This window comes from Asparagus officinalis, chromosome 10 (assembly GCF_001876935.1).
Source record: "Asparagus officinalis chromosome 10, Aspof.V1, whole genome shotgun sequence".
In the NCBI taxonomy this organism is placed as follows: domain Eukaryota; kingdom Viridiplantae; phylum Streptophyta; class Magnoliopsida; order Asparagales; family Asparagaceae; genus Asparagus; species Asparagus officinalis.
The window spans coordinates 56,388,958-56,400,321 of NC_033803.1; the positions used below are offsets into that span (position 1 = coordinate 56,388,958).

At 37.3% G+C, this 11,364-nt stretch overlaps 1 pseudogene; it reads left to right on the forward strand.

Moving 5' to 3' along the window:
* Positions 1,121 to 7,516, forward strand: LOC109825126 (annotated as a pseudogene).

Here is an 11,364-nt window from a genome sequence, read left to right on the forward strand (position 1 = left end):
TAGGCCAAATCCTCAAGCCTTACCACTAGGCTATTACACCTAAAATATTTACTATAATCAAAATATTTATACATATTAATGGACAGTCAGTTCCGAATTTCACAGATCCGAATTTGCAGTAACTGATTATGTATTCACTTTAATATCAAATAAAATTATCAAACAAAATAATATACAATAAACAACGAAAAAATAATTACCAAATTTTAAACATTTAATTAACAATAATGGAATTATTGACAAGAAACAAGAATCATAATGGAAAATCATAAGTTCTTTAATCAAGGGTCTGATACCACATGTTAAAACTGATTCTTAAGCAAATCAAACTTCATTATGATTTGATCATCATTATACCAATATCTTAGAATAAAATGATTTTCACAATGAACAATCTAATTAAGAAAATGTATCTTGATCCATGATTGAAACTTGAATAAACTTGAACAATCTTGAAGACTTGAGTTTCTCTCCCTTAACCCTCTTGAGCTTTTCCGAAAATTTCTTGACGGAGAGAAATTTTTCACATTTTTTTAGGTAGAGAGAGGACCAAGTCTTTTAAATAAAATAACCACTCACATCCCATCATTGTGAGTAGTTATTTTGACAAATAGGAAATTAGCATAGAACGTGAGTAGTTATAAAAATAAAATAAATCATGACCAATTTCTTAAACTAAAAAAAACGTGAGAGAAAAATGTGGCCACTTAAATTTGGTTAAAATCAAACACAGTTCAGTTTGAGCATTTGTTTCTGTACATTCCATTGGTGTAATGAGAATTTATTCATTCATTTACCTTTTTTTTTTTTTAATTTCATCTTTCCTTGGGCAAATTATAGAAGAAACGATCTATGTACACACGACCTACTAATAAGTAAGCATGGCTCCCCTAAAAGGAGATCCCATATCTATCAACAAGATAACTCCTGACACCTGTGACATAATTTTTCCTAAACAAATGTCTCCCAAGTCTTGGACAGCGCCATACTATTCAAAAACATCATACAAATAAATATCATTATCAATGTAATAACTACACCAATAATAACAACATTATTATTGTCATTGACGTAGACGGACAAACCAGTGCTTATAGTGTACAACAAAACCCAAATGGCACATGCACCTTCTCCTCTCCTTCATGTGCACACATGTGGGTCCTCATCATTCAATCCCTACTAAATTTCTTGCGGATGTTTTGCCGATCGAACCCAATTTTTAAATAAAACCCCAACAAAATTAACAAATCCTCGCGTTTGGGCCCCCGACCCCAGATCTCCAAAACCGGAAAATTTCCCATCTTTTTCTCGCCTCCCGGCTCCGATTCTTGAAGAATCCCCAACCGTTTCAGGTAGGATTCTCTTCTTACTCGACCTTCAGTCCGTTTCTGATCTGGGTTTTCTCTATTTTTTGATTCTTTGTCATCCGTTTATGCCCAAAACCTATGCAGAGCATTTGGGATTGATTGGACACTTTAGGAGTCGCATTGGGGTTGAATTTGAGAGAGTGATGAGATGGCGGCAGCAGCAGCGTCAACGTCATCTGCGCCCAGAAAACCCCCGTTAAACTTCAAAGAACTTCATCATCATCGCAGTCCGAAGGTGAAGAAAACCATTAGGCAAGTCCTTCTTCGAGACCCCGATATGGATTCTCCAGCCGAATCCCCTGATACCCATATTGCCCATTTGGGGAGCAATCTTGAAACCCTCAATGTCGATCCCATTCTTGAAGCAGTCAAAGAACTGAGCCCCGAACCCCAGCAGCCTTTGTCCCCTTCGGCCAGTTTCGTCACTGCCCGCGTCTCAATGGCCACCACTGTCGCCGGAAGCATCAAGAACACAGGCGAGGAGCCCACTTACAGCGCCGACGGCAGCAATAGCAGAGCGGGCTCTCTCGAGGTAGCAACATGAACAAGCCACATAAGGCCAATGATTCCAGGTGGGAGGCGATTCGAGCCATTAAGGAACGAGATGGAGCTATCGGGTTGAGCCATTTTAGGCTTTTGAAGAGATTGGGGTGTGGAGATATTGGGAGCGTGTATTTGGCGGAGTTGAGCGGGACGAGGAGTTATTTTGCGATGAAGGTGATGGATAAAGAGGCGCTTGAGGGTAGGAAGAAGCTACCGAGGGCTCAGACGGAGAGGGAGATCTTGCAGTGTCTTGATCATCCTTTTCTGCCGAGTTTGTATACGCATTTTGAGACGGAGAAGTTTTCTTGCCTTGTGATGGAGTATTGCCCTGGTGGAGATTTGCATGCGCTAAGGCAGAGGCAGCCCGGGAAGTATTTCCCCGAGCAGGCTGCCAGGTGCGTTCCCCTTTTTCAATTTCTTGATGTTGCTTTTGGTAGGACTTAGTAAAATTCAATGATTGTATCTTGAGGTTTGCTTTTTAGTATAGGATTGTTAATCTTGATTGGTGAAAATATTGGTTCTTGTGCATCTTACGTCAAAAATATTAGAATGCTGCCAATATAAAACACATTCACATTGATTATCATTCAGGAGGGTTTTGTGAAATTTACCTTCTCGTCCTCTTTAATAAATGGGCTAATATAAAACATTTGCCATTAGGAGTTTGAAATTTTGGTAAGTTACTTTGAGTGCTTTACTAGGTAATTAATAATATTACCTTATTTTGTGCTTCCATGGTTGACTATTTTTGTATAGACTTCAATAGTAGGTGGATACACTTATTTGTCTCTATTTTCTTCCATTTACACTAGCTATATAATTACCATGTGCATATCTGTGCAAAGTTGACTCGGTCATGGTTAAATGCTGCCCAAATAATTCTATTAGATTAAGGCAGGCAAAGCGCGACAGTGCTGCCTGATTTACTAAGCAATATATAGAATAAATGACCGACGGATGTAGCATTCGCTTCTCTCGTTTCATGTAGAGATTTTTTGGTGGATTGTTGGCTTTAGTAAACATGGATAAATTGATGATATATTGTGAAGATTCCATAAGGGAGCTGTAGGGCTGATCCGCACGATAGAGTTTGTCCATATGAAAGCTTACTAAATTTAAGGAAAGTCAGGTTTTATTTATAACCGTTATTATACTTCAACATATGAAGCAAACCGATCGCAACCAAAAGAGATTTTGGAGTCCATGTAGAAAAGTTGTTAAAGCCTGTATACATTTATGCTTAGTTTTAGGTCAGGCTACAGTCTACAATAGCTAGGAGGGTAGAGCAATACAATCTCGTGGAGGGTATGTGGTCTATTCGTGGTGATTTTACATCTTCTTCATTCTTTAAGATGTCAGTTTGCAGATACCGCTTATGTCTGTTTGTCTTATCCAAGATGTTCTGTTGAAGTTTCTTTATAATGCAGAAGTTAGATCTTGTTAATCGTATTTCTCTTTCTTTGAGTTATAAAATCTATTGTTTGCGTGTCAAGACATGACTTCTTCTCTTATATAATTTTTTGATATTCCTTTTTGTTTGTAAGATCATTCTTCTTTTTCTTTCTTCACTGTAAGTAACAATTTCATGACACTCAATGTCGAACGTAACTTGAGTAATAGTGGGGATAGGCCTGACTGTTATGGTTATGGTTTTCTTACCATTTTACGTTGATTTATCAAAGTTGAAAGCTTCAAAATTTGTTCAGTTTGTGTCAGAAGGTTATTATCTCATATTGTTACACACTAATATTTGATCTTGACCATTAGAAATATTATCTGCTCATATCCATGAGTTTTTTTTTTTTTTTTTGATAATAATATTCATGAGTTAAGAGTTTATCAAGTAGCCATTGTTACACACTAATATTTGATCTTGACCATTAGAAATATTATCTGCTCATATCCATGAGTTTTTTTTTTTTTTTTTGATAATAATATTCATGAGTTAAGAGTTTATCAAGTAGCCTCTTGGTTGTCCAGAATGACCATTATATACTGCTTGTGAGTTGTGACTGTTGCAATAGCAAAGCTCGATTGTCATCCTTGTTTCTTATGAGTACAATTTTTTTCTAGTGGTCATGCTGACCTTAGCGTGAGCTACTGTTTTGCATTTTCTGGGTGGCGCGTTCTTTAAAGTTTCTTGGAGATTATATAATGCCAGTGAGAAAAGAGATGAAATTTAAAACTCTTCATTGTTTTGCCAGTTTACTAATAATTAAACAAATTGAAATAAAATCAAGATGGTGTCCATATTCTCCACTGAAATAAAGTATAATGTTTTCTTAACTACATTGATGTCGTGAGATTGGTAAATAACCAGTGTAAAATATATCCTATTGCTCCTCTAAATATGGGTTATGCTATATATTATTATATATTGTCCCTGTATCTGAGACCTCACGTTTCAAGTTTGCTGTATTGGATGCTCTAGGACACTTGCACACTTGGCAATTTTTTCCTATGTCTAAAGATGGTTGTCAATAATGATAATTTAAGCTTAGTAATTGCTTGCTTCCATGACTTTGCTTGCATGATCTGTACTCATTAGCTGGATGATCGAGAACTTGTTTCTATGTATGAATGCTCTAGATTTCTTCTTTAGTAAGGAACCATATATTAAGAACTACTTTACGTGGAATTGAAGTTTAAGGAACGAACAACTCTTTAGTAGAAAAGTGAGCTTTTTTGTAGAAAAGCATGTGAGTTGTCCAAGCTTTTTTCCTTCCTGTAAATCATGGATACAAACTTTACAACTTACAGCATTGAGAGAGGAGCATAGAGGGCAAGTAAATTTATGAGGTCTGCCCCTATATGGCTATATCCATGTCAGATATCAGTGTCATGAGTTGAGAGTGCATATACTAGTCCTGTACTGCAGCGTTTACTAGCAAGCCAATTGATAACTATGAATTCCTAGCCATTTTCACTCTTTAAAGAAAGTTATGGGAGGTCATCTAGATGATTCGGAATTTTCTCTTTTATTAGTTTATTTGGTAGCTTGGGTATTACTCGGGATTTATTTTTCTAAAAATAGCTTACAGTGAGAATAATATGAATGACAATACTCTGATGACCTGGGTATGAGCATGGGACCATTGTTTGCATAGTGGGGGTCATAGGATAGTTAATTTAGTGCATAATAGGAACAGGGATAGACCAAAGACGTAGATTAAAGTAGTGTAAGGATCTAGTAATTGCTGATTTGACAAAGAAGCCTTTGTACAGAGCTGAATGGAGGAAAATGATTCATATAGCTGATCCCAAAATTTTCAATAAAAGGGCCTTGTTATTGTTGTCCCAAATTCCTTAGTATTTCTGGCGGTGGATGAGAGTAACATCTAATGGATTGTAGTTTTTGAGCTTCTTAACTAATTCATTTTTCTTTATGTTTTCACGAGTAAATGGTTTTTGAAAGAATTTGTTGTAATTGGAGAAGTAGCCATCTTTCCTTCAGAGATTGTGGTCATGTTGTTTAATTTCTAAAGCAGATAGGAATTGCAAGTTGTGGATTAATCTAGAAATATTGGCATCAACTATCATCTTCCTTTCTCTCTTGAATTCATTTGGTCGCATCAAGGAAACTAAAGTTGCTTGTCCGTGTCTTCAGTATTTCTGAAAGATACTAATCTAAATACTTAAAAAAAGTGATCTCAGTTGCACTGCATCTCAGATAAGTGATGTGCTAAGTAGATGGTGCGGCACAGTATAGAGGGACCTAACAAGTTATATCTCTTCACTAGTATCCAGCCAACTTGTCTGTTAGGTTGTATCTCTTCTTTTTCCTTTTGAGTAAAGCACAGAACACCATCCTGCTTCATTAGTAAGATGACAATAAAGAAGATGTTTCATTAATAAGATTACATCGAAACCAGCTATATTGCTTGTTGGGCTATATGTCGAGCTACTTTCTTGCAGATATTTGCCTAGATTGGATATTGCCATTAAACTCATACGTATTTGATGTTAGGTTGACAGTGAGTAATAAAGTTGTGTTCCTAAGGGCCTATTCTATTTGATTCTAAGTAGCCTAGCGAGCTTATCAGGTGACCTATATTGGTACATAATCACAACTCATGCGATTCCAATTAGTCTGCTCAATTAGAGTTGTGTGTTATGCTTTTTAGTTGGTAACTGACAGAATTCTGGTTGAGATGGCGAACAGTTCTGATGAACTCCAACTTTCAAAATAATTCTTATTTTTTTCCAAGTACTATGAATGGAGACTGGTAGTAGTACTTAAACCATAATTTAATTCAAAAGGGGATTCAGAAACATGGATTTTCTTTCTTCCTCTGAATAACCAAGCTTGAAATCCTGGCTGGTTCTTTTATCATTACTTCTAGTTTAATAGAGATAACTTTTAAACTTCTAATGAAAAAGAAAACTTTCATTGACAGAGGGCAAACAATTTCTATGATTCTTGTTTGTTGCATCTTTTCATAATGATCTTTTATACATTGCTCTCAAACTGAATGACAATTTATCCATTTATCAATTTCCACAGGTGTTACTTGTTTATCGTATTAGACTTGGCCTTTATAAATATAACGTTGCAGGTTCTATGTAGCTGAAGTCCTCCTCGCATTGGAATACCTCCACATGCTCGGCGTAATCTACAGAGATCTCAAACCAGAGAACGTCCTCGTCAGAGAAGATGGTCACATCATGCTCTCCGACTTCGACCTCTCTCTCCGCTGTGCTGTCTCTCCTACCCTCGTCAAATCTTCAAGATACAACACTTCAGACACGTCCTCAAAATCCTCTGGTTACTGCATTGAACCCTCCTCCTGCATCCAGCCTCCTTCTTGTATCCAACCAACTTGCTTCGCCCCTCCTCGCTTTCTATCAAACTCCCGATCCAAAGATCTCAACAAACCAAGAAACAACAGCGAAATTTCAACCTCAACTCACTTTACCCCTCTCCCCGAGCTTTTAGCAGAGCCCACCAGCGCACGCTCCATGTCATTTGTCGGGACTCACGAGTACCTTGCTCCTGAAATCATCAAAGGCGAAGGCCATGGCAGCGCAGTTGATTGGTGGACATTTGGGATTTTTCTATATGAGCTTTTGTTTGGAAAAACCCCTTTTAAAGGGTCGGGGAACCGGGCTACTTTGTTTAATGTGGTTGGTGAGCCTCTGAAGTTTCCGGAAGTTCCAAATGTGGGTTTCGCGGCAAGGGATTTGATCAGGGGTTTGCTTGTGAAGGAACCTCAACAGAGGCTTGCTTATAAGAGAGGGGCTACTGAGATTAAGCAGCATCCATTTTTTCAGAGTGTGAATTGGGCTTTGATAAGGTGTGCTTGCCCTCCGGAGATACCGAGGCCTTATAAAAGGAAGAATGGTGACCATTTGGTTGGTGTGGGTGGTGAGAATGGTGGAGGGGGTGTTAATGTGAAGAATTCTGATAGATATTTGGACATGGAGTTCTTTTGACAGAGATTGTTTTGTTTTGTTGTTGTTGTATGTTTTGATTCTTTTTGTTTGTTGATTCTGGATTAGTTTCAGGGGTTATAACATCACAAAAAAATGTCAAGTGCAATTGTTTGGTCTCTTTGTACCAGGAAGGATGAAACCTTTTGATGAATAATCTTTTTTCTCTTATGCAATTTCTTCTTCTATGGTTGTAAGTAAGTCTCTAAAGTTGTTCATCTATATAGCTTAGTTGTTACATGCCACTAAACTTTGCATTTTGTTCTAGGTGCGTCGAGGTCAGATGAACTATAGGAAAGGAAATAATGGAAGGGTGTTTGCACGTTTATATATGAGACTCAGATGCATGGAGCTTGATGAAATGTGTAACAGCAGCATGGGGGTCTTCTATGTATTTTCTTCCTTTTTAGCTGTCCTTATATTCATCATTACCTTATGCGTCCTTCAGCATAATATGTTGCCAAGACAAGTGGTGTTATCTATAGAGCACTTTCGTCAGATTGATATCATAATCTCTTGATGTCATCTCAGTTGAGTGACTGTGAAGCCTTTATGAAACATGCAGTGATTTTCAAAGGCCTGGAGATTACTTGCATAACCTACTGAAGATTAAGTAGAGGGGAGCATATACCAATATCTTATCACAGAAATTGAGTGTTGCACATCTAGGAGCTTGTCCGTTCATTCTAACTGCAGCTGCGTAGCTGTGATTGATAAATAAGATAGGAACTGCAATTGCAAAAAGATCTTCCATTGCAATTGACGCCTTCAAATTCATCCAGTAAGTAGCGTTTGCAATCTTTTATGCAGTAAAAGGTGTTTAAATTGTAACTCTGATTGCAGCCATCTCCCAACAAAGATTAAAAAAAAAAATCTTGTCGCACAACAACAACAAGCACAACAACAACAAGCGCATGAAACTACAATTGCTATTACAAACCGCAAGTTTTAAACTTGAACTGAGCAAAACACAACTGCAACCGCATGTGACAACAGTTTCAACAACTATAGCAATTACACTTGCAAGTAGCCAAACAATCCCAAGGTGCCGCTGTATCGTATGCAGAGATCTGAAGACACAGAATATCTGAGATCAGCAAGCTGCTGATTATGATTCTCAAAGTTTTGACAGTTGAATGAGAAAACAATCACTAGTTCAGGTGAGCATAATAGCCTTTAAAATCCGCCAACATCATCCAAATACAAACTGAATCATACTAAATCCCAACTAAATAACCGGCCAGCCAACCGCATAATACCGGAAACATCATTATAGTGTAGAAACTGACTAGTTCAATTCAATACTTAATTCCAAGTTCCTCCATACTCTTAACTTCACCGTGTCTCTAGCCATTGTCTGCTCTCGTTCCATTCAGATTCTGAAACAGGCTTACTTCAACAATCGCGCTGATAGAATTTTTATCCAATTACTTAATTATAATCAAACAAGAAATGTGCAGGGTAATTGAGACAGTTCAAAGTCGGCTGCTAAAATATGTGATTGCTGAAATCATCATTAAAATTGAAAATAGGAAATATTCAACAGAATAGAACACAGTAGAGAATCTAATATTTATTCTCAGCATCCTACTAAGTGGACGTAAGGACAGCCACAACACAAAAATCGCACTAATCATGCCCAGTGGAGGCAAATGAGCAATATGACTGAGTCTAATATGACCACATTGATCCTTCTCTTTAGTTATCATGTCAAGGTGTGACATTACCATAGTCCTTAGCAAAAGAGCAAGAAATGGGAGGTCTGAGAAGAACAGGCGATGCCCATGCAAAGGAAAGCTCAGTGGTAGTAGTAGCAGTAGACGCAACCAAGGAGATAACTGCTTATGCATTAGAGTGGGCAATAGGCAATATAGTTCAACATAACGATACCTTAGTCCTCTTGGCACTGATAAAACCGATGTTCTCAGGCAATCCGAATAATCGATCAGGCTTCAACCCACTTGTTACTTGTAAAATCAATCTCTCTTTATTCTCTATTACTAGTTATTTTCTTGCGGAAATTGATCTTCATATATCTTCTCTGCATTCTTGATCAGCATTGCTAAAGAAATGGAACCTGCGGAATGATAGTATAAAAGAAAAGAAGAGCTTAAATGTAGTATATGATGAGAACATGCAAGGGTTAACTGAAGTCTGTTTGGAGATGATGAATGATTTGTGTTGCAAAAATAATGTGAAGCAAGTCCGAATGCAAGTGAGGATCCTTCAACATGCACAGATCAACTCTGTTGCTGATAAAGCTGAAGAGTATCGGGCAAGCTGGGTAATTCTTGATGGGTGAGTACTGATATTTCTAGATTATGATGGGGTTTACTACACATGTACCCCTTATAGTATCGTTTTTATGAACTTACTGCCCCTGTAGTTTTACTTCAGTAGATAGGGCTACTGGGCAAATTTTTTTCTCTTTTACCCTCAGATACACTCACTAATTTGACCCACTGGCAAGCTGCCGAAATTTCAAGCATGGTAAAAGAGTAAAAAATTTTAACCCAGGGGTTCTGTCTGCCAAAATGAAACTATAGGGGCAGTAAGTTCAAAACAACGATACTACAGGATTAATCTTTTAAACTACTAGAACTCAAAAAATTGAGGGCATTACGAGGACAGGCCCCTAAAGAAGGAGAGTGAATATTGCTCAAGACAGATTAACTGCAATGTAATCGTTGTCAATCACTCCATTCCCAAAATCCTACAAGTGATAAATGCACCAGCAGCAGCAGCAGCAGCAGAAGAACCTCATTATGTTGATGCACCTAAAGTACAAAATGGAAGCAATGAAAGTTCACAGAAAAGTAATAGTTTGATGAGTTTGAGCACTAATGCCTCTAGCTCTCTCGGGTTCAGCTCTGACCAAGATGGCGCTGCCGCTAAATCTTCAATTTTACTGCCACCCTTTAAGCCTACACTTCAACATTACATCGGCTTAGTTACTGAGAATGAGCAACAATATAAGAGACGGCCAAGAGATAGCATATATGCATTAAATAACCATCGGATGTCCACAGAGGCTTCAAATAGATAAGGTGGGTTATCTTTAACTTTATCATGTTATTTATTACATAAACAAATAAGTTAACAGAGATATGGATGATATCTTATCACATTTAGATAGTTCAATAGAACGATATAGACCGACAACAAAATAATTGTCTGATACTCAGCGATAAATGTATGCAGGAGACATAAAATAACAGCTGCGTATTAAACACCATTGACATTTAATGCAGACTCTCAATCATAGGGAAATGATGTTGTAATTAAATATACATGATTCAATTATGACTTTCTACACATAGAATAACATAGAATAACGTAGCATGCAACCTTATGCTCACAAGCAAAGAAAGTGAAACCAACAGACTACAGTTTAATTTGGTCTTATTTGTCAGCTGTTATTAAAAATCAAATAACCAACCTCTGCTCGTTTCCATTATATTTATCCTTATAATGTTTATTGATTACAGCAAGAACAAACACTATCGTAGTTGGTATAAACGAGTCAGGTGCTGAGAGCAGGAAGTCAGTAGATTTCGCAACTACCAGAAGTATCAATTCATCCAAAGACAGTCCCACGGGTTAGTGATTCTTTACACACACATAACTTTTGGCTGTAAACAATATAGATGAACATTTGATAGTATACATCTCATTATGCGTTCGTTTCTTCTTGTCTTTTCCCCAAAGGACACAAAAATTCATGCTCAATTGATCATGTACTTCTATTCTAGTCACATGAATAAATGAAAAGACAAAGTACTAGTTACATATGAGCAAAATTACATATATATCACAAGATTATGATATAGCCAATAGAAGAACCATAAATCAACTTCTAAAGTTCACTGTTAACCAGTTGAAGCAGGAACCAAAATCAGTGTTCATGCATCCAAACACGCACCAATCATTGAGAAAAGATGGTCAACAGATGCTGCAACCATTGATCATAAATCTCCTATACAACCAAGAAAGTCTTTCAAAGGCACCGGATTCAATGTGGCAT